The sequence below is a fragment of the Camelus ferus genome, chromosome 18 (assembly GCF_009834535.1).
Source record: "Camelus ferus isolate YT-003-E chromosome 18, BCGSAC_Cfer_1.0, whole genome shotgun sequence".
Classification (NCBI taxonomy): domain Eukaryota; kingdom Metazoa; phylum Chordata; class Mammalia; order Artiodactyla; family Camelidae; genus Camelus; species Camelus ferus.
The window spans coordinates 24,574,817-24,600,544 of record NC_045713.1 but is presented as its reverse complement, the minus strand read 5'-3'; the positions used below and the strand labels follow the sequence as shown (position 1 = coordinate 24,600,544).

The 25,728-nt window shown below is 42.0% G+C and overlaps 2 long non-coding RNA genes across 2 annotated transcripts in view; one reads left to right on the top strand and one right to left on the bottom strand.

The window, feature by feature from the left end:
* The window catches only part of LOC116657418, a 64,600-nt gene extending 49,941 nt beyond the window's left edge, over nt 1-14,659 (top strand). Inside the window, exon 3 of the long non-coding RNA XR_004312498.1 lies at nt 13,956-14,659. This is a non-coding gene — a long non-coding RNA (uncharacterized LOC116657418). The remainder of the gene's footprint in view (nt 1-13,955) is intronic.
* LOC116657419 lies at nt 10,330-20,150 on the bottom strand. Its single transcript, XR_004312499.1, has 3 exons — nt 20,139-20,150; nt 12,070-12,075; nt 10,330-10,473 (listed from the first exon to the last, which is right to left on the bottom strand). It is a non-coding gene; the product is annotated as an uncharacterized LOC116657419 (long non-coding RNA).
* Between the last annotated feature and the right edge of the window lie 5,578 nt (nt 20,151-25,728).

The following is a 25,728-nucleotide window of genomic DNA, read 5'->3' as shown; positions in this document are numbered from 1 at the left end:
AAGGCTGAGCAAGGAGAAGGGACAGTTCATGCTCAAAAGACCCAAATTCCCTGAAGGTTTTCAGGAAACAGTTCTTCAAGGCAAAATACTGGATGAGGGCTGCAGAGTGTGTGACTTTCTTCTGATTGGTTTGTGGTGAGATAACAGGGCGGTGCCCCAGAAATCCTGTGCTCAGCCTGAAGTTACCGTCCTCTACCTGGAAGGGGTCCTTGGTTCCTGTAGAAGAACTAAAAGATACATTGTTGCATACATCCCTTGAGGAGGAACTAGGGCTTTGCTTTATCACCAAACTATTGCTTATTGACTGCTTTTCCATTGTTTCTGCATTTGCCTACCTCCCTAATCACTACCTGTTTGAATCTGCCCTTTGGGACTCAGGGAAGGTCTAGGAGGCTGCAGCCTTTTTCCTACAAACAAGAAACAGGGGACACGGAAAGGCCCTGGTACCCAGAAGTGTCCGGCAGGGTCCTGCTCTGTTTCCCGTGCTTAGGCTAGGTGAGGGGCTCCAGCTAGGAGGGAAATCAGAGGCAAGAGACCACTTATCCGGGAACACAGTCTTTCAAAAAGAAGTGACATACCTTAACAAGGGCAGAATCTTTGCACTTCTGGATGATGGTCCCTGACACCACGAACGGCAAAATTTTGCTGAAAAGTCTATTGCCTGTCTCTTTTTCTCTCACCATCTCAGTGTCTCTCTGTGCTAGGAACAAAGAAAACTTTTAAAGGAGAGAGAGAGAGAGAAAGATCAAAAGGGTTCTTAATTTTTTCTATGTGTCTACGGAGCCCAGAACTCTGATAGCGGTAAGGTGAGGGTGGGGGCGGGGACGGCTGGAATGGGAATCAGTGCCTGGGAGCAGCTGACATCAGATGAGATGGTAGTTCTTTTAGGAGGAAAAAAAAAAGCTGTCACCTCTAATTACATTCCATGGCTCTTGCTGAATACTACCCCAGAAATGGAATGCTTTGATGTGAAGAAATAACAACTTCACCTTTCCCATTTACACCAGTGCAGTAACTAGGGAAGGGGGTTGTCAAATTGGAACTTGAATCATTTCACCAGTCCTCTTAAGAAGTTATGTAAAGGCATGTTCTTCATCTGTTGGCCGTGGCTGGGGAGGGGGAAATTCCCCCCCTCCGCTTCTTGAGCTCTTTTGGCTGTTCTAACAATTAAACTGACACAAAACAGGTAACGGGAGAAAACAAAAATAATTTGTGAGCATGGAGGTCTCATAAAAGGGGACCCAAGAAGTGGTAAAAGCAGGTAGCTTTTGTACTTTTTTAGACAAAGAAGCAGTAAGCTTGTGAGACAGTGACAAGACAAAGAAATTTAGGCTTGCGTGCCTAGTTAATAAGGGAGTGAGAACTCTTTGTCAGTCCTGAGCTCCCCGTCTTCGGTGACACACATGTCCGTCCACCTCCAGATGCAGAGAGGGCACCTTTCACATGGGAGATTTATTTCCTGCCTCAGGGGGAAAGAGGAGGGTCAGAGTATCCTTCTTACATTGGCTGCTTCCCAAGTGACTTTCGAATCATCAGTACACCTTCGGGGCATATTTAGGGGTGGCCTGCCCTGAACCCCAACACCATCTTTTCCATCATTTTCATAACTAAAACAGAAAACAGTGAGCAACTGAAGAGGCCTGTATTAGTTTCTTATCTTTGTTATAACAAAATAGTACAAACTTAGTGGCTTAAAAAAAAAATCGGTGATTATCTCTGAATCAGGAAAAGTTATCCTAAATTTTATTTTCCTCTTTGCTGTCTTCTGTGTTTTCCACACAATAAGCAGTATTCCTTTAGTCAGTCAGGAAGGATGAAATTAAATGAATAATGTAAAGGGGCGTGGCAAAACCTGTTTAAATAAAAGCAACTTAAACGTGTGTGACACCTTCATCTGCCATCTGCATGAGATCCACCTGCGGGCTGAACAGCATTACACCCACATCATGGATTTGAGAGGTAGCTTGTGTAGGGGAGCAAAATTTGCCACCCCAAAATGTATCTCTTTGGCATGAGGATTAATTTAGGCTGATTATTTTTAAAGTGCAAAAGACTCAGGAAGAGCATGCAACCTTCCCCACACCTGCCTAAAACAATGTAGATGAGGACCTGTTCCAGGAAAGGAGCATCACCAGAGGTAACTGTATGTGAAGCAGCTGTGTGAACAGACAGGGACCCAGCAGAGTCTGTGAAAATTCCTCTTGGTGTCCCATTGTCTCTGCCTGGCCCAGCAAACGTTTATTTACCAAATATTTGCTTTCTTTTCTGTCTCCATGTGAATTGTCTTTCTCCCCTTTGACGTCTCAAGCCACGACCCACAACAGCCTCTTTTTTCGTTAGTTGAAGATGGTGTTTAAGGTGAGAATTTCCACCATTTTGGTGAGTTATTCAGTTTTGAGTCTCCCCCATGTATACATGTTATTAAACTTTTGCTTGATTTTCTTCTGTGAATCTGCCTCATGTCAATTTAATTCTTAGATCAACCCAAAGAACCAGAAGGGTAGAGGATAGTTTCTTCCTCCCTGACACCTGACTTGCCCAAGGCCACAGGTCATGAAGGTACATATGTCAGCCACCTGGTAGACATCAGGTCGACACTAGGCATAGGGGATAGAGAGGGGCTTTAGTGGTCAAACCAAGTATAGTCATTGGCCTCCAGAAGCTTTTAAGGCAGATGTAACACAAGTATGGGTTACATATAACTGTAATTGCCCTAAGGGGAAAATGCCAGGAAATGAGACTGAAGATTCAAAGGAAACTTTGTGATATTTAGCCTTGGACTCATCCTGTATAAGTAAGAATTAATAAGAGGGAGACAAGTGGAAAGAGGGAGCGAGTTCACTGGCGAAGGTTGTAAGTAGGACCATTTTCTAACTCCCAGTTCAGTCGTGTTTGTTGCACTGTTCAGCCCACCTTTCTCTGCGCTCCTGGTTAGCTGATTCCTAAATAAATAACCTCCCAAGGGGCCATAGCCAATATCATCTCGAAGATTTTGGGTTTGTTTTGTTTTCCACACTAAAGAGCCTATAAATCAATTTTCCTGCAGGTGGTTCCTGAAAATATATGAGTAGGGAAAATCAAAATAAATTCTTTTTTGCTTTATTATTAAAAACAAAAACAAAACAAACGAACAATAACAACAGCAAAACCCCAATATGCTCGAAATGTGCCCCAAGGAGTCTCTCGTTTCATTTTCTCAGAACCAGTCTCCCCATGTCGATAAGCCTCCAGACCCCCCGAGCGGATGGCCTAAAGCTCTACCCACTCCCGAGTTCATAGATTTGCTTATGCCCAGTTCCCACAGACCACACTCACCTGCTGGTTATTGGCTTCTTTTTTAAACAAAATTTTATCTCTATTTTTTATTTTTGAAAATGAATGTCCTCAGCCATAAAAAAAAGAATGAAATAATGCCACTTGTAGCAACATGGATGGACCTAGCGATGATCATATGAAGTGAAGTAAGTCAGACAGAGAAAGACAAATATCATATGGTATCACTTATATGTGGAATCTAAGAAATTGATACAAATGAACTTATTTACAAAACAGAAACAGATTCACAGACATAGAAAGCAAACCAAAGGGGAAAGGGCAGGGAAGGGATAAATTAGGAGTTCGGTATTAACGGATACACACTGTTATATATAAAATAAACAAGGACTGACTGTAAGTACAGGGAACTGTATTCAATATCTTGTAATAACCTATAATGGAAAAGAATCTGAAAAAGATTATATCTATCTATGTATGTATGTATAACTGAATCACTTTGCTGTACACCTGAAACTAACACAACACTGTAAATCAACTAAACTTCAATAAAAAATAAAAAAAGAAGAAATGAATGTCAGGGAGGGTGGCCTGAAAGCCGGCTCAGTGCTGCCTTTGGAGGTCCACACCCAGAGGACTGTATCATGATTAAAATGCGTTCTCTTTGGGAAGAAGGCAGCTGAGGTCTGAACCCTTCAGCTTGAAGGGCTTCTGTGGAAATGTGTCAGGAAAAGAGAGGCTGAAAAGTTCACACGGCCATGCGATTCGAAACATTCTGTTCTCGAGTCACAGTTCAAATCCTGTTGTCTCAAGTTGATTCAATTCAACAGACTGAGACTTCTCCAGCAGTCTGGGCCATCCGACCCCATTATTTTTCCCCAGCAAAGTGGGCACACCGGGTTTGGAAACTTTTGAACTGTGTCCTCAACACTCAAAATCCAATTTCCTAGGCTTCTTCTCTGAAAAAAGAAAAGAAAAAAACCAAGCAAACAGAAGTGAAGGGCTGCATGCGGTGAGACAGAGGACATGTTTTCCTTTCTTTCCATTTTGTTCTTCCCTTTAATGAAGCAAATGACTTTTTGTGAAGATGCAGAGTTTGCTCTTGGTGCAGCTCCTGATGAGTTGCAAGGAATGTGGTTACTGATTTAGCTGGAGGGACCAGCAGTTACAGAATTGTGTCTCCCTCTGGTTTAGCTTCGTGTCCTGCTTTCCGCAGTATGCAATGCTGATTCTACTTCTTCCTCTTAATTTCTTTGACTTGTTTGGACCACTTTCATTAGTAATGTACAGGATGCAAGGCACGAGGTAGAGGGATGGGGGATGCAGACATGCCAGACTGTGCAGTCTTGCTTGCTTGACTTTGTATCCTCTCTTGGTTTCCATCACGCCATGTTCTCTTGGTTCATCTTCTTTAATTATCCAGCTGGACCTCTCAACTCTCTTCTGATGCCTTCACTGATTCCTCTCTACCTGCATCTTGCATGTTGTTGTAGGTTCTATCCGGGGTAATCTCATAAACTCCCATGTACTCAAATTCATACAAGTCAACCCATGTAGACTGTTGGGTCCCAGGGCAGGCAACCCCAAAATGTGCCTCAATGACATATCGGTTATTTTGAATTAAAGTTACATAAAATCCAGTGCAAGGGGTACACTTTGACCCTCCTGTCTCCCTGAAAGTACTTGCACCTGGAGGTAGAAAGACATCCTAATCACCAAAGACAAGGAATTTGGAGCCAAGAAGCCTACATAAACACGCCTTACTTCTTTAATTGACAGCTCCAAGCTCAAAGTCTATTTAGGTTTTTCACTAGTTAAGCACCCCAAACCTAAATCTCTTTGTGCCATCAATTCCTCATAAATTTATTGTTTCTTTGTCTAAAAAGTATAAAAGCTGCATGCTTTGGCCACTTCTTAGGTCCCATTTCTATGAGACCTCTGTGTATACAAGTTAAAATGTGTTTGTTTGTCTCCTGTTAGTCTATCTTGTGTCAATTTTATTATTAGTCCAGCCATGAGAACTCAAGAGGGAGAGAGGGGGAAAGTTCCCCTCCCTGACACACGCAACTTTTAGCTGGATGTTTCTACCTGGGTTTGCCATGGACATCATGAATTCAACCCATACTCCACTGAAGTCCCCACCCTTTCACCTCCTCAGTAAAGAGTAAACAGACAGCAACATTTGGTGCTGTGGTATAAAGACTATACGCAATGTCTTACCACCTTCCCTGCTAGTGGACTTGAAAGATACTTTGGGGCGTGAATCCCCAGACGTCTGGTGGGACTTCACATTGTTTCTTCTCTGAATGCGGTTAACTGATTCAGGTCATCCCTGCTAATTTCCATCTCACCTGTGGACTCTGGACCAGTTGTAGACTTACTTACCCTCTGGTGGACAAACAGTACACAACTCGGCATCTTCCAGAGTAAAATGCTGAAAGTCTGACTCATGGCAGACCTTTCTGAAGGTGCTTTTTGTGCTGGATGCCAGAAAATGTGATGTCCATGATATGGCTTGTTTTTGAGCACCTGGATTGAAATGTTCTCCTTTAAGACATAGTATCAATCTCTCCTAGGAGGTGTCTTGACTTCTTTTTCTATGATGCTTTGGAATCTATAGGAAAACATACCCATAACAGTTATCCCACTTCATTTTCACATAAGGAGATGGTCTTAGGTCTACGGAACTGGTAAGTGGTAGAGGGGGGATTCATACACGCTGGTCTGAACCCCAGATCTTTGTTACCACACTGTAACTCCTTCTCCTAATGATTCTTTCCTGTAAGTATTTTTAAAATTTGCTTATATCTCTCTTCCTTCCTGCCATAGCTTTATTCTAAGACCTCTATTTCTTACTTAGGTTATAGGAGTAACATTTTTGTTCTCACTTCTCTAATCTTGCTCATCTTTGTCCAATCTCTCTTCCTGTTATCTTCCTAAAATCAAGACTGATCATGCTGTTTCCCTTTGGCTGTATTGCTTTACCAAACCTAGGCAACTATCTTTTTTTTGCCTTCCAGTATTGAGGTAAAACTCATGTAATATAAAATCAATCACTTTGGTGTACAATCCAGTTGTCTTTAGCACACTTATAGTGTTGTACAACTATCACCTCTGTCTCAGTCCGAAACAATCTTGTTACCCCAAAAGGAAACTCCATACCCATTAGGCTGTTTCTCTTCTGTTCCTTCTGCCCTCAGCCCCTGGCATCACTAGTCTGCTTTCTGTCTCAATGGATTTACCTGTTCTGGATATTTCATATAGTGGGATCACATGGTATGTGACCTTTTGTGTCTGGTTTCTTTAGTATTTTCAAAGTTCATCCATGTTGCAACATGGATCAATGCTTTATTCATTTTTATGGCCAAATAATATCCCATTGTAGGTATATACCCCCACTTGGCTTATTCAGTCATCACTGATGGGCATTTGGGTTGTTTCTGCCTTTTGGTGACTGGGAACAGTACAGGCATGAACATTCACTACAGGTTTTTGTTTGAATACCTATTTTCAATCTTTTGAGCATTAACCTAGGGATGAAATTCCTGGCTCATATGGTAATTCTCTGTTTCACCTATTGAGTAATTGCTAAAATGTTTTTCACAGCAGCTGTATCATTCTGCGTTCCCACCAGTGACAGACAAGGGTTCCCATTTTCCCCACACCCTCATCAATGCTTATTATTTTCCACTTTTGTTTGTTTGTTCTGCTTCTTAAATTTTAATTATATTAGTTTTCTGGGGTTGCCAGATCAAAGGATCACACACATAGTGACTTATGACTTTGGGTAGATCCCTTTCTTCTTACAGACCTACATTTCTTCTTGGGCTAATGGGGGACTGTGGATAGAATCATCCCTAAGGCCTTTTTTGGGGATTCACGGTGTATGCTTCTAAGGCCACAAAGTTGTCCTATCTCTGAGGTGACACAGGTGCACGCCCACATGCACACACACACTGCTTATGGTACGTTTTCCACTCTGAAATGAGATTATCTGCTGCAGGATTTCCCATCCAGAGTGCTGGGATAGTGATTCCCTTGGGGCAGAGGGATGGGACCTGTGGGGCACTATATAGCCCTCAGGACAGCCACCTCTGGCTAAAAGCAACTTCATCCATTTAGCTCAGTGTACTGCATATACATAGATCATTTTTCTCACGTGCCATATGCAGGAAGTCCGGGAAGACTTGCAATACAAGGAAGTATGGTCAAATCGAAATATAATCCTTCTGGACTCAAACAACACACTAGTTGTGCATATTATCTTCCCTCTCTCCTTTAAGTGATGGTTTGAGCCTTCTCTTTGTTTAGGCTATCTGCAAATCCTTTAGAATTCTGGTAGACCAAACTTCCCTTGGAAGATGTATCCGTAAGTTCTGGTCAGGAGACAGAACTCACACTACTTAACAGGGAAGCCTTAATATAAAGAATTATTAACTAAGTATTGAGCTGAAAAAGCAAAAAAGAACACTGAGCTCAAAAAGATCACAGGTGGGAGGCAGCTACCACCCCTCGGGCTGGGGGAACAAAGGGAAGAAGTTGGAATTATTAAAATTTAAAGGCTTGGAGAATGAGTCCTGCCAAGCTGGGACACACACCTCTGTCTGAGGGTCCTGCTTGGCTGGGGCTGAAGTCTCTGAGCTCAGAAGATGAGGGATCACTTTTATCTGAGGAGGGGGCATTGGCCAACCGGAGCTTGTGTCTCGGGTATAGTGAGTTGGTTCTCTGAGTCTTAAAGAAACTGAAAAGTGGAATCAATCACTGTTCCTGGAACATACTGTGGCAGCCAGAATACAGGATCCAGGCTGGGATGATGCAGATAGAAACAGAAAGCAAAGAGGAAGCCAACAATAACCTAACAGGCAGGAGCAAGTTCCTTCTCCCTCCTCCAGCTTTGCAGTCTCCCTGGGGACCCTCATTTTCACAGCCTATGCAGGATCCACTTGGCAAAGCAAAAATGTGGTTTGCCCAGCCTCAGCACTACAGCACAGAGTATAAAAAAAAGTAGGTTTCAAGATAAGAGGTGGTACCGTCTGTACGGGTACCGAAGCCCTCTCAATACCTACCCCTTGCTGAAATCAATGAGTCTCCTCTTTAGTTAAGTTACTCATATCATGCTGTTCATTAATAATCTTTCTAGTTCTCTCTTTCCCTTTAGACAGTGAGCTACTTGGGAACAAAGGTTGTGTTCTATTTATCTCTGTGTCCTCAAATTTTCCAGTATCCGCATCATAATAGATGTTCACTTAATGTTTGTTGCATGATGCATGGGTGAATGGATGGACAGAGCAAGGAAGGCAGCAGGGGAGCCCCAGAGAATGGCCCTTAGCAGAACCTGAAAGGCATTATTGGAATGAAGCCAAGATGAAAGATGGCATGTGAGACCTAGGGCAGCACTATCTGCTGTCTTGGATTCACCCTTGTTCTTTCCAGTTAGGTGTTCATAACTTGCAGAAAAAGAAACTTGCTTCCACAGCAAGCAATCAGCCAAGCAGAGAAGGCAGAGATGCACAAAGAAATCCACGGTGGGTGGGAGGATAGTCAGATACCCTGTAGGTCCAAGGTGTTGAGGCAATGATTAGCAACAGTGAAGCACATTCTCAGAACCATGGACAGAGGTATTCAAATAGAGGGCAAAAGTGGCACCTCTTAGCCTGGAATACAAAACCACAAATCTCTTTGTAGCCAGAGTCCTGCCGGTTCCTCCAACTCCATTGCTTAAAAGTCAGATACCGTCCAGCTCAGTCTGTGAGTCACTCCCTATGGCCTTCCTCTGCCTGAAACTCCAGCCTCTATCCACTGGATTAATTCTTAATCACCTGGAGAAATTCAAACCAGTTGTCTCTTCTTCCAGTAATTTTGCCTCCCAAGCTGCTCCTTGTCTTATACATCTGTGGCTCCCTGTTCTTTTTCCCCAAAGATAACCGACTGCAGAAATTCATCCCGGTTCTGGATCCTGGATGCAAAGTCTGACATCATCCCTTGCCAGTGGGGCATATCTCTTAACCCTGCCTCAGTTTTGTCATTTGTAAAATAGCTCCAATGGTGGTCCCTCCTTAACAGTGCCTTTGTGACCATTACAACATGCAAGCCACTTTCATTGCTTAGCACATCGGCTAGCATATGGAATGTGGTTAGACGCACTGGTGGTGAGTGTTAGTATCACACTGTATTGTAAGTGTCTCTTTAAGTGAAATCTCTCTTACTAAGGCTTGGCAGGGATTTGGAGTTGTTCAGTGTTGTCTTCCGAGGACCTGGTACATAGTAGGTGTTCAGCGAACACCAAAATGAACTAGAAGGAATGAATAAAGTAGAATTTTGACCAAGTAGTTTGCCCAAGGCATGGCAGGTTTCCTTGGTGAAACTGCCTGTCTAATAAGGAATTCACAGACAGTTCTCATGGTTGCTGAAAATGTTCCTACATTGCAGAAGCACATCTTCCTGTAAGAAAACATAGTTACAGTAAACATTGTTAAGACTTTCATGAGAAACTGCCTCCAGGTGGACACAGCAAGCATCAGAGCCCCTATAGGACCATAAATGCAGATTATATGAAGCCAGGCTCTTTTGTTTGACAGGGACAGAAGCTCAACTTGGGGGGAAAAAACTTAGAAGAAAAGGCGATTTATGAAAGGTACTAGGGGATGATTGAATAGCTGCAGGGAAATAGCTGGGCCTGGGGAATCAGCTGGAAGCAGGGGCTTTTACTTTCTCTGCCTCTTATTTTCATTTGTCAATCTCTGGATTTCTACTATTTTGTTTTACTTTTTGTTGACATGTGTGTAGACTGTCTCCCCTTCTAGAACATAAGTGATTCCCAGTGCAAAGACTTTGTATCAGTTTCCTGTTGCTAGTGTATCAAGTGACCACAAACTTAGTGGCTTAAAACTTAGTGGCTTCTGATTCATTTTTGGTGTTCACATTGAACACCTACTATGTACCAGGTTCTTACGGTTCTGGAGCTCAAGCCTAAAATGAGTCAATAGTGGGGACAGGGCTACCCTGAAGATACTGGTAGGAGTGAGTGCCTTCTGAAGATTCTAAGGGTCAATCCATTTCCCTGCTTTTTCCAGCTTGTAGAAGCTATGCACATTCCTTGGCTTGTGGTTCTTCCACCGTCTTCAAAACCAGCAGCTTTGAAGTCAGCATCTTCAGATCTCTCTCTCTGACTCTGAATCTCCCGTCTCTTCCTTACAAGAACTTCTGTGATTACACTGGGTTTATTTAGATAATCCAGGAAGTATTTCCATCACAAGATTTTAATATAATCAATGTCTGGAAAGTCTTTTTTTTTTTTTTTGTCATAAAAAGAGTCATTCACAGGATCCTGGGGATTTGGGTATGGATTTATCTTCTTTGGGGCACTGGAAAGGGAAAGGGAGGCATCATTTAGCTTATTGCAGGTATTTTCTCCAGAGTCATCATATGTCTGGTATATAATATATGAAAAACATCACTGATTGAATGAAGTAATGAAAGGGTGGGCGTACCTCTCTGTATATCACTTTTAATCTTTCCCTTCAAACAGGCTTCCCCTCTAGGCAGGAAAGCACGCCTGTCGATGGTTCCTGAATGTCGTGAACCCCGCTCCACCACGACTCCTGGAACGATGCTTAATTCCTTTTTCAGTTCCCTTTGAAAACTCTTGGAGGATAATTCCGATCAGCCCTAGTTGGCTCAAGCCTGTGCACGAGCCCACTGTGCAGGAAAGGGCAGGCTGTTCGTGGTGATTCTCTAACCCGGTTAGAGTAAGAATAGACGTAGCCCCATAAATACGGGGTTATTCTTCCTTAGCATATAAAGGGTTATTTTTAAGACAGGCAGTTGGTCCATATCCACAAATCAAATGATGTAGGAACTCGTGAGAGGGTTGTACCTCCCTGGGCCTTGTTTTTATTTCTGTTCCAATTAATATGTTCTGACTTTCAGATCAAGTTCCAAATGTTTTCCTTTTTATTTTCGCTAAGATTAACTTAACGTGTCATGGAGGCTACCAACTAAATAAAGTTTGGATGTGACCCAATGAATTAATTGCTTTAAAAAAATCTGAAAGTTACTTGTTTTTAAAAATGTGTGCCCCCTCTTCCCTGCAGGAATTTATCTCCTAACGATTGATTGCTGTTGCCTAAAAATAAATCACTGCACAGGAACGCCAGCTACCTTATGGTTCTGGTGGGTTTTTCATCCTATCAAAACAGTGCCCCCTCTTAGCACAAGTAATATATACACCAGCATAGTTTTGGATACAATAAATCCTCGAGGTCTAATATAAAAGAGAATAAAAACGTAATTTATAATAAAATAATTTGGATTTCAATATGTCAATTATATGGTGCAGTTTACACTGTAAAATAACCAACTCCCTCATAAAATTCCAAAATCCCGGTAGGAGGCAGTACCATCCCAGGTTCACGACCACCGCTCTTGGTAAACAGGTATTGCAGACTTGATGTGTGACTCACCTGGCGCCCTCGCCCATGCCAGTGAACTTGTATCAGTTATGACCTTACTCCTACCTGAAGCCACTCTGTTCTGTTACTTACAGAGCCATTGATTGGCTCTCTCCTCTACTTGAATTTAAGCTCCATGATATTGGTAATCTTCTCTGTCTTGCTCAGTGCCCAGCATATTGTAGAAGCTCAAATGTATCTGCTGAGACAATGAACACATCGATGTTCCTTTTGGCACACCAAAGCGTTTCTGGGTTGGAAAGATCTTTCCTGATGATCTGATTTGATGACACCAAGAACAAACGATGGTGGAATTGACTTGCCCGTGGTTACAGAGTGGGTAGACCCAGGTCTCCCAATCCACACCCCTGCATCCAGGCACCATGCATATATGGCTTAAGTTTATCCTTAAAGACCAAACAAAGGCATTTCATGACACTAATACTTCTTCTCTTTATCCTAATAAATCAGGCCATGGGAATTTAAATGCGATCATTTCTAACGAAGATAAGACACATTTACTATATCCTAGCTGGCATGTGGTAGCTTCCTTTTTTTTTTTTTTTTTTCCTTTTTATATCCATCTCCCATGTCTGTCCTATATAACCCCCAAATGGTCCCCTCTTGGATGCCAAGGGAGCACTTCCGTCTTTAGTAATTAACCAACCCAGGCAAATCCTTTCTATTTTTTTTTTTTCTGATCAACCTTCCAGAAAGACAACTTTCTTGGTGAGAAAAAAGCCAGAGTACGCTTTACAGATGGCATGAAAAAGGAAATAGTGGCAGAGAGTACAAATTGCTGAAAATAGCATGTGCCAAAGGCTACTCTGCGATATTAGTTTATGAATTTTGCCAGCTCAGGAGTACTTCAGCCGCAGCAAACCACTTGGAGGCTTTCCTTGTTTATTCCATTCAGAGAGATATTGCATCTTAGCATACAAAGCACTACCTAACAGCAGTTGGGTCTGCTTAGATTTTGAAGTAAGCTGAGAGAGCAGTTTGTATTTGCTTTTGATTTCTCTGTGGGAGAGGAATGCAGTGATTACTTCCAGCAACTTTGAAAGTCATATTCTCAAAACCAGGGAAATACAAGGGAGAAGGCAACCCAGGTGCATTTAAGAAAGACCAAGCGCAAGAGAGAGTCAGTGATTTGTTTCTGGAAACCAGTGACCCATTTACAGTTTACTTCAAGCCCAGAAATAAAGCCTGTAAACTCACCCCCAAACCAAGGTGGATGTGAGTTAGTAGAGGAAATATTCCAGGGGTAGCTTATGCTTGGGCTCTGGTTTCACCTCGATCTGATTGTATTCCTCAAGTCTTGCAGAGATCGGGGCTTCTTTCTTGACTCAAAAGGAAAACTTCCTATCCTGGAAAATACCACCGCGCCCCATATGCTTTTCCATATGGTGAGTGAATCCAAGTTTTTAGAATAATGGATTGTTTCCTAACACCTAATGGTTGCTCTGGATCTGAACAACTGGAAAAATTTAAGCTTGGTGACAGCCCACTGAAATTGCATCCCATAAGCTGAAAGAAACTCTGAATCATTATTTATCATAGGTGGAAGGGACATTAACCATCAGGCGGCCCAAACTCCTCTTTTTACCTATGGGGACCAACATCCACAGAGGAGAGGGACTTTCCCAAAGATCTGAAGCAAGCTGATGGCAAATCTCGTGTTGGAAATTGGAATAGAGGTTTAGTTATTCACTTTTAGCATGTATCGGCAGCCTTCTCGTGAATAAAATTACTTGACCTCTTTGTGAATCAGTTTTCTCACCTGTAAAATGTAGGTAATTTTGATGATGCCAAGCACTGGGCTGTTGAGGGGGACTGAAAACTGTAAAAGCTTCTCAGGGTCATCTTTTGCTCATAGCAGCTTTTATCTTTATAGTTGTCGTTTTCATCATCATCACCATCATCATGATCGTATTCATCCCTAGTTCCACGTATGGGTCTTAACCTGGCTGCAGGCATCTCAGTTCCAACATGTGTAACAGAGAGGAGTCCTAATAGGGAAACAGACTGAAAACGACAACTGTAACCTGTCTACACTACATCACAATGTAGCCAGAATTTTTATTTAGGCATCATGGATGGAGGACTTATGTTTAATCCTTCAATAACCAAACAGAGGCTTTTTTCATGTTTAAAAAAATTGCGGGAGAAATACCTTTTTATCTCATTGACCCAGATGGTTTTGTCTCTTCTCTTACCTTTTGTAATTATTAGGAGAAACTTCGATGGAAAACTACCCTCTTGGCTGTCTGGGACTAACTTGTGAAATTAAAACATTCATTTTACTCAAATTGCCGGTAGTGCAGCTGAGAAGACCAGTTCCGTTGGGCTTTCTCTAAACCACAGCGAAGTGATGAAGAGATAATTTGAGGTCAGATCTTCAGCCGGCTAGACTCCCGGACAACCCAACCAGCGTGCGGTTTATTGTCCTGTGTTCAGCTTCCCGACTGAAAAGTTAGAACTAGAAGCTTTGTCAGACTCAGACCAGAGAATCAGAATAAAAAGATGCCTGCTAACTGCTCTCATTACAGCGGCAAGCTTGTTAGCAAATGTGTGTGAAGTTTCTGTATGTGGACAACATGAAGGCAACCAGCCCAAATAGAGGGTCCCATAAACTCTGGTGAGTTAGAAGCTTGACCTACCTTGTTTATACAAATAGAAAGACATCCTTAGTATCTAGATGTGGCATGTGTAATTTTTTTTTAAAGATCAGTTCCTTTCCCCTCCCCTCAATTATTTGATTAGTGAGATAACACCGTATGTACTGATACTGGTGCATGAGGATGACAACTCTCTGCCGCCAATTATGTTTGTAGATTAAAATTTTTTTTCTTTTTTTCTTAAACCATTTTTAAAATTGGAGTATAGTTAATTTACAATGTTGTGTTAGTTTCAAGCTGTGCAGCAAAGTGATTCAGTTATACATATGTATTATTTCAGATTCTTTTCAATTATAGGTTATTATAAGATATTAAATATAGTTCCCTATGCTATGCCACAGGTCCTTGTTGTTTATCTATTTTATGTATAGTAGTTTGTATCTGCTAATCCCAGACCCCTAATTTATCCCTCCCCCTACTCTTTCTGCTTTGGTAATCATAAGTTTGTTTTCTGTGTCTATGAGTCTATTTCTGTTTTGTAAATAAATTCATTCATTATCATTTGTGTCATTTTTTTAGATTCCACAAGTAAGTACATCATATTATATTTTGTCTTTGCCTGACTTATTTCACGTAGTGTGATAGTTTCTAGGTCTATCCATGTTGCTACAAATGGCATTATTTCATTCCTTTTTATGGCTGCATAGTATTCCATTGTATATAGATACCACATCTCTTTAACTAGTCATCTGTTGGTGGACATTTAGGTTGTATCTTTAATATGTTGTGAGTGAACTGAGGGAATAAGCCCACACTGCTCACCTACATGCAGCCAGACACCAGGTACATGTACTTGTATCTAATCCTTGTGATCCAGTGGCTGCTAGGAACTTTTGTATTGCACATGAGGAGACAGAGACGCAGAGAGGTAATGTCATGTTCCCATGGTTCCTCAGCTGGAAAGTAGCAAATGCACAATTTGATCTGAGGGCAAAGTCTGAATTTCTCCCTTTACACACACTCCCACCCCAATTGTGTTGTTGTAATGACTGAAATTCACCTCAGTAGACAGAAGAACTTCGGGGCAGAGTCTCAGGAAATAGTGAGTGCTGCGTCATTGGCTCTCAGCTGGCAGAGGGTGAATTAAGAGGAGGCTTTCAAGCATTGGAATTGTCAGGGGGCGCTGAACAGGATGACTATTTTTGTTGAAGTATAGCTGATTTACAGTATTAGTTTCAGGTGTACGGCATAGTGATTCAGTATTTTTACAAATTATACTCCATTAAATGTCATTCCAAGGATGACTTTTAATGTCTTTGCCATCAATGACACATCATTTGCTTACTCATTCATTCATACTGTAATTCAGTTTCCTCTTGATAAACATGCACAATATTTAAAAATGCTCTCAGTCATTAGGACCAGAAGAAACTGTGCTTCTCCTCAACACCTGTTTTGGTTTTATCCCATGAATGATATAAATCATGGACTGATTACATATAAGCATGCACATGTGTGTATGTGTGTGCACGTGTGTATTGATATTTCCATATTCACTAGTGGGTTTAGAGCAGAAATTACAGTCCACCCCTAAAAGTGATTCAGCCACACAGTTGGAGATATATTTTATTAATCAGTCAATATTATTTCTCTGCTCTGCATTTGATCTCGAGTTCTTCAACTTTTCCCTCTTATGTTTCTGTGTTTATTTAGAGGCTGTATCAAATGCCTTTTTGGGGAAAATGATGCCAATGTATGTGCCTTTGTGTGGCTCTGTGTATTTGTGTATTCACAAAAATACCTGCCTGCTCTTCTTTGTGATTCAATCTTGAGCCTTTGAACTTCAGCCAGTGCAAAGGAATAGAAATATTGCTGGCGCTCACTTCAATTAGAGCCAGCCAAAACAAGTGGGCATAGTGAGTGTCTGATTTCCCCATCTCTGACTCCAAGAGCAGCCCAGCCCAGGATTCCAGCCCAACCTCACCCTGTGCGGAACAAGGGCTATTTCTCTCTTGCAAGCTCTAGGGTCTTAAATCTGACTTCCTTGGAACGGGAGGACAGGTTTCGCCTGCCAAGGGTAACTGAGGCCCTTGCATCTGTCATGTTGATCCATCCAGGACCCTTGCCAGATCTAGTATGCTGATCAATTACACTGACCTGATAATACTAACATTAGTGTGAGGATGCCTGGAGCCAAAGGCTGGAAACCAAATCTACAGCAAGGAGCTGCTCAGGCCAGCCAAAATGAACCACGACTTATTCTATTAGAGAGACTACTCCGCTTGCTCCAATAATGAGAACTCTATTGAGATTGGTTAATTCAATTCTGCCCATCTTATCAGATTTATTTTTAATGAAACTGAACAATAGTTTCATTTGTTATGTTATTAGTTTTCCCAGTAGAAGGAACGAGATGTTAACACCGAAAGCGAAGCAGACAAGCTTTGCCAATGTCTTTGGCTTATCAGTGATGTGAGCCCGTCTGGATGTGACGCAGTGAAAGCTTCTGTCCTCTTCTGGGTCTACTTTCTTGCTCATGGGACTTAGAGCTGTGAGGTTATCTTCCCTCTCATGTAACCTCTCTGTGCCTCTTCTACCCCTGCCATTCCCTTGTTAGTAAACCTGCCAGGGCTCCTGAAGGCCATGTTTCCAACAGTTGCTAGGGGAGTCACATTGGCAGAGCGGCTGAACTTCTGTAAACCGTAATTTATTATTTTTTTTATTTGCAAAGTGGTGATAACGTAAATCACTCCAGAGCATTTTCATAAGAATCAAATGCAGTCGTGTCTTACGAATGTATAATATCTGGCATGTAGTAGATGCTCAGTAAATATCAGGTGTCCTCTTCTTTCTTTGTGTGTCCATCTACCTCATACATAATTCACTTCCTCAGGGGCAGACACTACGCTTGGTTTGCCTGTTCCCTGTGTGCCTATCTTGCCTTGCTCTAAGCACTGAATAAATACTTGCTGGGTTGAGCTAATTGCTGGGTCTCCAAATGTGAAGTCCCTCCCATCACCCCACCTTATTGTTTTTTTCTTTCCTCTAAAACATCTCTTATCCTTTCAAGGCTCAGTGCAAATACTCCTTCCTTCAAACACCCTTCACCTGTTCAGACTCTGTACATGGAACCCACAAGCCCAAGGCACTTTCTGCAGCATTTTTGTAATGTCTACGCTGATGAAAAGCCAAACAAAATGTGAATCTACCATACTGAGCTCACACTTCAATTGTAACATATGAGAGTTGTCTTAAGTTGGGTTCCCGTCTCTTCCTGGGCAAGTGATTAAGTGAAGGAACTCAGAGGAACTTACAAGAGTGAGGGAAGAATAGGGCAAGGCAAAAACTTAGGCAAAGATGGGGTTTCTGAAGAAGTCTAGCCACAGCCTGATCCCCGATCCCACGAGGATCTCTGGAGTGTTGACTGTACCGGTGAGTTTTCCCACCGCCAGGAAAGGGGACGGGGCCAGTAGACACACATGTCACTCAGGCACTGGGTGAGCGTCACGCTGGTGGGAAAGTGGGCACAATCCCCTGGGCATCCTCCTGCCAGTCAAGGTCATTTTTCAGTTAAGGGCACAGGTATGAGTGCTGAGCAGCCAAAACCTGCAGAAGCTGGGGCATGGGGACTGTGACCCAGTAAGAGGAAATGTGAGCAGGGCCTCCGATAAATATGCCACTGGGAGCCAAGGAAGACAGTGGGTCTGGAATATATGTATATATAAGAGGGTTTTGGTCCAGCCACTCAGAACTTCCCAGAAACAATGGCAGCCTCAGTCCTGGAGCCAAGGGATGCTTGGAAACAGTGTGGTGACATTCAAGAGTTGAGTCATTTATTATTTCTTAGAGAAACAAGAAAATAGGGAGGATTTTGGCATTGCAGCTCTGATACCTTGTCCCCACCCCCATTTTCATTGTGAACATGTTTAATTGGAGTGTTGTGTAATTAATTGCATGTCTATTGCAATATGGTGTTTACTTACAAAGCACTGTGGGCCATGTCAGCGATTAGCCGTTTTCTCTGACGCCTGTCATAGTGCTAATTACAAGCAGACGTGGTACACTTTGTCTGACAAAGACACAGGAGCGTGGCACAAAGGTGTCTCCCGCGTCTCCGCGGGTTCCCTTCGTCTGGATGGAAGCTCTGGTTGGCTTCTGCCAAGCTGATGCAGCAGCTCGAGAGAGGATTTGCCAGGAATCAGACAAAGACGGTGTACGTGTCTAACCACGGTCCAATTGTATTGTCATCTCAGGGGCGCCACCCCCAGAATGTGTTTCTGGCCCTGGAGATTCTAAGGAGTCAGACAACCTGTGACCAATAAATCACGGGGCTGGAAATCCTCTGCTTCCTCGCAGGCCCTGCCAAACCATTCTGCAGTGAAATGTTCTAATTGTACTCTGATTTTAATGTTAATACCCATTTCCATAATTTCTCTGGATCTTTACGGGGCTGTTTAATACTTGCCAATGAAGCAAATGAACTAGAAGGAACACCCACAGATGGCTCATGTTTCCCATTAAGCCGGAGCACGAAGATCTGCTTTGTTTCACGTCTGGTTGGGGCAGCCGAGCTGTTCACAAAGAAGGCGGCCTGAAAGCTTGCCCAGCTCTCTCAATGGCAGCATTGAAACCAAGGCATCCCAAGGGAGGGTTGACATGGGGAACAGAGTGGAACAAATGGGACTCAGCTCCTGCCTCCAGGGCTCCCCCGTGATGCCCCGGGATGGCTCTTAACGTCGTATGTGGGTGGTGTTCCACTCACCACACGTTACGTTGCTGTTGCCCATCTGGAATGTCCTACACATATTTCTTCAACCTCCAAGGCCCAGACACTCTTTGCTGAGGCCCCTGTGCTCCTACACAGGCAAGAGCTGAGTGGAATTATGGATGTATCTTCCTAGCACTGCCACGAGGCCGGTCCTCATTGAGTACTTGGCAGGGAAGCGCAGACTGGGGGATTGTGCCCAGCGGGTGCCCCTCGCTTGTCTCATCACAGCAATGTGGGCTTGCCTCAGTAGGACCACGCGGCACGCCACATCGGCACGGTCTGCATGCCTTCTCCCGCGGTGGGTATAGAAGTCCTACATTGGTTCTCTTTCATGGCCTCATGATGTTCGTTTCCCTCTGATTCTACTAAACACTTTTTCCTAGTAAAAAATATCCGGGTTGGCAGCAGCCTAATTTTATCTAGATTCAGTTAAAAGGAAGGCTGAGGGTCTTGTGTAACAGGGGGACCATGATAGGAAACAGGGTAAGATGGGGTCAGTGTTCTCTCCTCCTTTTTCATCATTCACCTCTCTGTGTATGAGCACTTGACCTCTCAAATAAGCTTTCTCCTTGGGCTGGAACCATGGCTGCTAGACCTCTGGGCTGTCAGCTTTGTCATTTTCAGATAAATAAGGGAAGGACCCTCTTTCCAAGGCCCAGCTCCCAAAACCCTAGGAGAGGACTGTGAGTCGCACACTGGGGTCACATGACCGCCTCTGGACCCGTCGCTGGGGTTGAGAGCATGGAGCATTCTGATTGGCCCGTTTGTGTCAGGTGTCTGCACTTGGGTGGGGAGGAGGGGGCCTGCTGCTCCATTTGACCCCATGACAGAGCCTTTCCTCCAAGAAGAGGGGGGGCAGCACAGAGGAAATCACTGAGGCTCATTTGTGAGCTGAGCAGTCCTCCCCATCATAGTCTCTACTACATATGTCGAGCACGATTTATTATGTTATTTGTTTAACACCTGTCTCTACCATCAGACTGAAAGCTAGTTATTCACCATAGACAACCCTGCTTGTGCAAAATGAACACCTAGTAGGTGAACGTATGGCTTAATCTCAGTCGCGTCCTGAGGAGCTATTCATCTTAGGGCTTTGGGAATAAGAAGATGAAATTCCCAGGAATCCTCAGGAATTTCCCATAAGTCGTTTTGTTTATATGGGAAGTAAACACACTGTTATTTATATGCTTTTTAAAACAATAATATATGGCCATCGTGATAAAAAGAGAATAATTCTTTTCTCTGATTGGGTTATAGGAGATGGTTTAGAGGTTTTCTTATTATTATTTCATAATAATGCATGTTAGAAACTGATAGATTGTGACAAGGCTAGATATTTCAATAATATTTAAGAATTATTTCTACCTGATATAGGCATTTGATCACAGAAATCATCACCAAAAATAAATTTCAAAAAAAAAATCACTTTAAAAATGGAAAGGCAATTCCAAAGATGTTTAATGTTTTTAAATTATCATGCTGAAATTGAAATTCTAAAATGTAAGATATTAAGTGCCTCATGCAATATCTTGATCTTTCTTTTGTGGCAAAAAATTGTCCAGATGTGGAAAAACATCTTTGCTTTTGCATTGTCCTTGGTTGAATTGAGGAAGAGACCAAAACATCTTGGGTTGATTTTAACACCAAAAGTTGAGTGTTAGGGACCCTTGTTACTTCATATATGTACTCTTTCCCTTTTGAAAGCTGAATCTATCCATCTGTCTATCCATATATTTCTGTCTTTCCATCTATCTCTACGTATTTATCCAAGTAGATTTTTACAGACCTCTGTAGCCTACAGTGAATAGTCAAACTCTGAAATACACAAATGAACATTATTGGATAGTATTTGAATAATGTAATGTTTGTATCTCCAGCAAGATTAACAACACTACACAAAATTCCATGTTGAAATTGACTATTAACAACTTATTTTGCTTCCAAAATCTGCCATTTCTTGGAACACCACTCACGGTATTTGCATATACTATGCATATAAACTATTTAGGGTTTATTTTACTTTCCAAAATGACTTAACCATGAGCAGCAGAAAGGGCCATGAACACACCCTTAAAACTGGCAACAACAGCCAGCAAGACTGACTGATTTGTCCATAACCCCTTCTCTCCTAGACACTGCTGTCCCAGTTCCAGTCTTTGACTCTACATGGTAGTGTTTCCCACTCTTGCTTTCTACCGAAGTCAGTGGATCCTTCAGTAATGTCTCTATGCCAGGAAGACACTCCACATGGAAACCCTGAGCCATTCCTGGCATGGGACTGACAGCAATGGACCGTAGCACATCCTTGAAACTAACTATGTTAGCGTCCATATGGCTCATGCCTCCTATGTGATAAGCACCCAATGCTTACGGTTTGTGACTGTCCAAGTTTGCAAATAGGGAAATTGAGGCTCACAGGAAGCTTGCCCAGCGTCATAGAGCCAGAGTGACAGAACTGGGTTCAATCTGGCTCTGCGTTATTAACCAGCTGTCATCCCTTCAAGCATCAGTATTTATATTTTCCACAATATCTATGTCTTTATTTGTCTGCAGTGCCTGAATGCTTACTTCTTTGGACAATGCTATCACTGCTATTATTATACATATATTTTAAAGTGTTTATGGAATGTTTAAAATGCAATGTCAAATATTTTATACATTCACATTATAAAATGTAATCCTTCCAATAACACATGATGCTAGAGCTTTTATTATCTCCATTTAACTAAAGAGGAAACTGAGGCTCTGAGATGCCTTCCCAAAGTCTCTTGATGAGGGACCAAGCTGATAAATATAATGCAGTTCTGTCTTGCTTATGTTCTTGGATAAATGCTGGAGAAGGTGTGGAGAAAAGGGAACCCTCCTGTTGGTGGGAATGCATTTTTGTGCAGCCATTATGGAAAACAGTATGGAGATTCCTCAAAAAACTAAAATTAGACTTACCATATGATCCAGCAATCCCGCTTCTGGTTATATATCTGGAGGGAACTCTAATTCAAAAAGATACATGCACCCCAATGTTCATAGCAACACTATATACAGTAGCCAAGACATGGGTGCAACCTGAGTGTCCATTGTAAAGAAGTTGTGGTATATTTATACAATGGAATACTACTCAGCCATAAAAAGGATAAAAGAATGCCATTTATAGCAACATGGATGGACCTGGAGATTATCATTTTAAGTAAGCCAGAAAGAGAAAGAAAAATACCATATGAGACATTTATAGGTGGAATCTAAAAAGAAAAAAAAAACCACTATGAACTCATCTACAAAACAGAAACAGACTCGCAGACATAGTAAACAATCTTATGGTTACCAGGGGAAGGGGTGTGGAAAGGGATTAATCTGGGAGATTGAGATATACAAATGTTAGCCACTGTATATAAAAATAGATTCAAAAAAGTTTCTGCTGTATAGCACAGGGAACTATGTTCAATATCTTGTAATAACCTTTAATGAAAAAGAATATGAAAATGAATATATGTATGTATATGCATGACTGGGAGATTGTGCTGTACACCAGAAATGGACACATTGTAACTGACTGTACTTCAATAAAAAAAAATCTTATGTTCTTAAACATAGCAACACACCACTTCCCATAATCAGGAAGTGATACCAGCTCTATCCTGAAGTAGCTGGAATGACTCTTGTAAAGTTCCAGGCGTGCGATTTGGGGGTAGGGGCAGTGGCCTGTGGGAGTGAATGCAGGGCATGGACAAGTGGTCCTGGGACGCTAGAGCTGGGGGTTCTTTAGGAGACATCTACGTTAAGGAACAGATGGGGAGGCTGAGACACTGAGGTCCTCAGAAGCCAACGATGTTGTAGCTTTATGTACTCCCCACAGCCGCCCTCATTTACGGATGAGAAAACTAGGTATAGGGAGGTTAACTAGCTTGTCCAAAGTCATTCAATGAGGACGTGACAAAGGATGCAAGGAAGTCGTGTTCCTGCCCTGTCCAGCCTCATCTCTGGGGGTCTCTTGCACTCCGTGTGCCTTGAGTGAGGGGTGCAGCTTTCCTGCTAAGGATGATTTTGACAATCCAGCTGCCTGATCAACTTGTTTTTAGGAGGAAGGGGTAGGAGGGGAAGATTAGTGACCTTTGTTCTTGCTCTTACATGTCATGAGTATTTCCCCTGGATGGTCTGGGCGGTTGGTGTGCAAGAAGATTTCATTTAGGATTTTTTTTTCTTTGAGAGACTGGGAGAGCAGGTTACAGATTCATTTTTACAATCCCAGGTTCAAACTAAAACCTAAAGCAGATGTTCACCCTAGTACCGGACACCTAAAGTGCTTTTAGACCCAGAGATGCAAGTGTGTCATTGTGCTGTTATTTGCAGAAGTGTTTGGCTCAGCTGTAAAGGGATCATTCAGTTCTGTTTAAAATCATATAGCCAGGAACTAAAAAAGCACTTGGCTCTGGGAGAGAGGACTTTTAGTCATTTACACCCTTCCATTGTTATAAGGCTGTGTGTGTGTGTGTGTGTGTGTGTGTGTGTGTGTGTGTGTGCTGTGTATACATCACATTCCTTTTGGCAAGTAATGCATTTAATTAATCTACGTGGAGTTTTAGTACAACATAGTTGATTAGCATAGTAGACACAGTGCCTTTTTAATATAACAAATCTACTGAGAAATATCCTTAGTTAATGAGCTGCGTCATTTTGGGAAAGTTTGTCTTATAAGTAATGTATGAAAATAGCACTGTATTTTTTATGGTGTATACTCAGAGCCAAATAAGTCATCCCGGGTATGAATAGAGTTCTAAATCTTCTACAATCTGTACCCCCTAGTCTAATGTGGGGTTTTTTCTTCAACTTTTATGGGTTGATTTTGCATCTATGATTGCTTGGCAAAGGGATAGAGCCAGAACGTGCTCATAAACTTTCAGTAAAGGTTTGTTATAGGTCATCTGAAGACAGGAGGAATGTTTACAATAGACAAAGTATGTGAATTGTCTTTGACTCCTTTGTAAACGTGGGGCATAACGTGTTTACATATCATATTCTAGCAGGAGTACCCACTGATGGGCTCAACATCTAGGCCTAGTCCCGAGACTAATGCAGACTGACTCTGCTAGCTTCAAAAGGGAAATCCTTTTCCCGCCTTATCCTATCACAGAACTGACATTCTGACCCTCTGACTCAAGTCTTCCCTGACTTGTAATGTGGTTAGATCTTGATAAACACATAGTTCAGTTGAAAATATCGAGTCAAAAATGCATTTAAAAAGCCTAACCTACTGAACATTGTAGCTGACCTAACCTAGCCTACCTTAATTGTGCTCAGAACACCTCCATTAGCCTCCAGTTGGGCAGAATCATCTAACACGAAGCCCTGCTTTATAAGAAAGGGTTGAATATCTCATGTAACGTATTGAATGCTCTACTGAAAGTGCAGAGCAGAGTACAGCGTGGGGACGGCGGCGTGCTTGTCAGGGTATTAGTTGTTGACCCTTGAGATGACGTGGCTGGCTGGGAGCTTTGGCTCATTGCCACCGCCCAACATCCTAAGAAATCAGACTGCATATTACTAGCTGGAGAAAAGCTCAAAAATAAAAATTTGAAGTATGATATCTACTGAGTACACATTGCTTTAGCACCACGGTAAAGTCGAAAAATCCTAGATTGAACCATTATAATTTGGAGAATATCTACTTTATCATCCTAAGCAACAACCACATTGTTCAGACCTTCAGCTAGAAGAAGAGACTAGTTATGTGAACCAGTGCTCAGAAATTCCATTCTGATTCTTCTGAGGGTGGACGATCTGCAGGTCACTGAAATGCCTCTTAAATATATACCAAGGTCTTTTTTGGAAGTATAAGTTATACACAGTGAGAGGCACAATTTGTGATCATACACATCAGCCACATTTGACAAACTCATATACCTGTGTAGCCCGTATGCTTGTAAAGATAGAAAATAGGCTCATCCTTCCAGAAAGGTCTCGTATTGGCTTAATTTTCCATTTCTCTCATAACGGATGACGCTCAACCCTTTTTCTTGAGTCGAGTGCACATTGATATACCTTCTTTTGTGGAGTGTTTATATGATGAAATCGATTGCCCATTTAAAAATATTGGGTTGTAGATCTTCTTTTTCTTTCTAGTATATTTAGCATGGGTGTCTTTTGTCAGGTATATTTATTACAAATGTTTTCTCCCGGTCTAAATTTTGGGTATGTTATTTTTAGTGTTCTTGGATAAATGAACATTTAAATTTTTGATCAAGTCCTTTTATTTTTTCTTTTATACTTAGTAGCTCTGGGTTCTAGGAAATCATTGCTTACTGCATGGTCATGAAGATATTCCCCTTATGTTTTCTTCTAGAATATTGTTTCAGCTTTCAGGTTAGGTCTGTGATCTAGGTCAACCAATATGAGTAGGGGATTGAAGACTTTTGTTTTGTTTAATATCAATTGTTGTTGAACAGATTTTCCTGCTGAATTTCTTTGTCACCTGCATCAAAAACCATTTGTTCATTTATGTATTCTTAGACTTTCTGTTCTAGTCTATTGATCTATTTGTCTGTCCTCTTACTATCACTGTAGGGTAGGTCTTGAATCCAACTGCAGTATATCCTCTAACTTTATATTTTCTATAACTTGTTCTTAT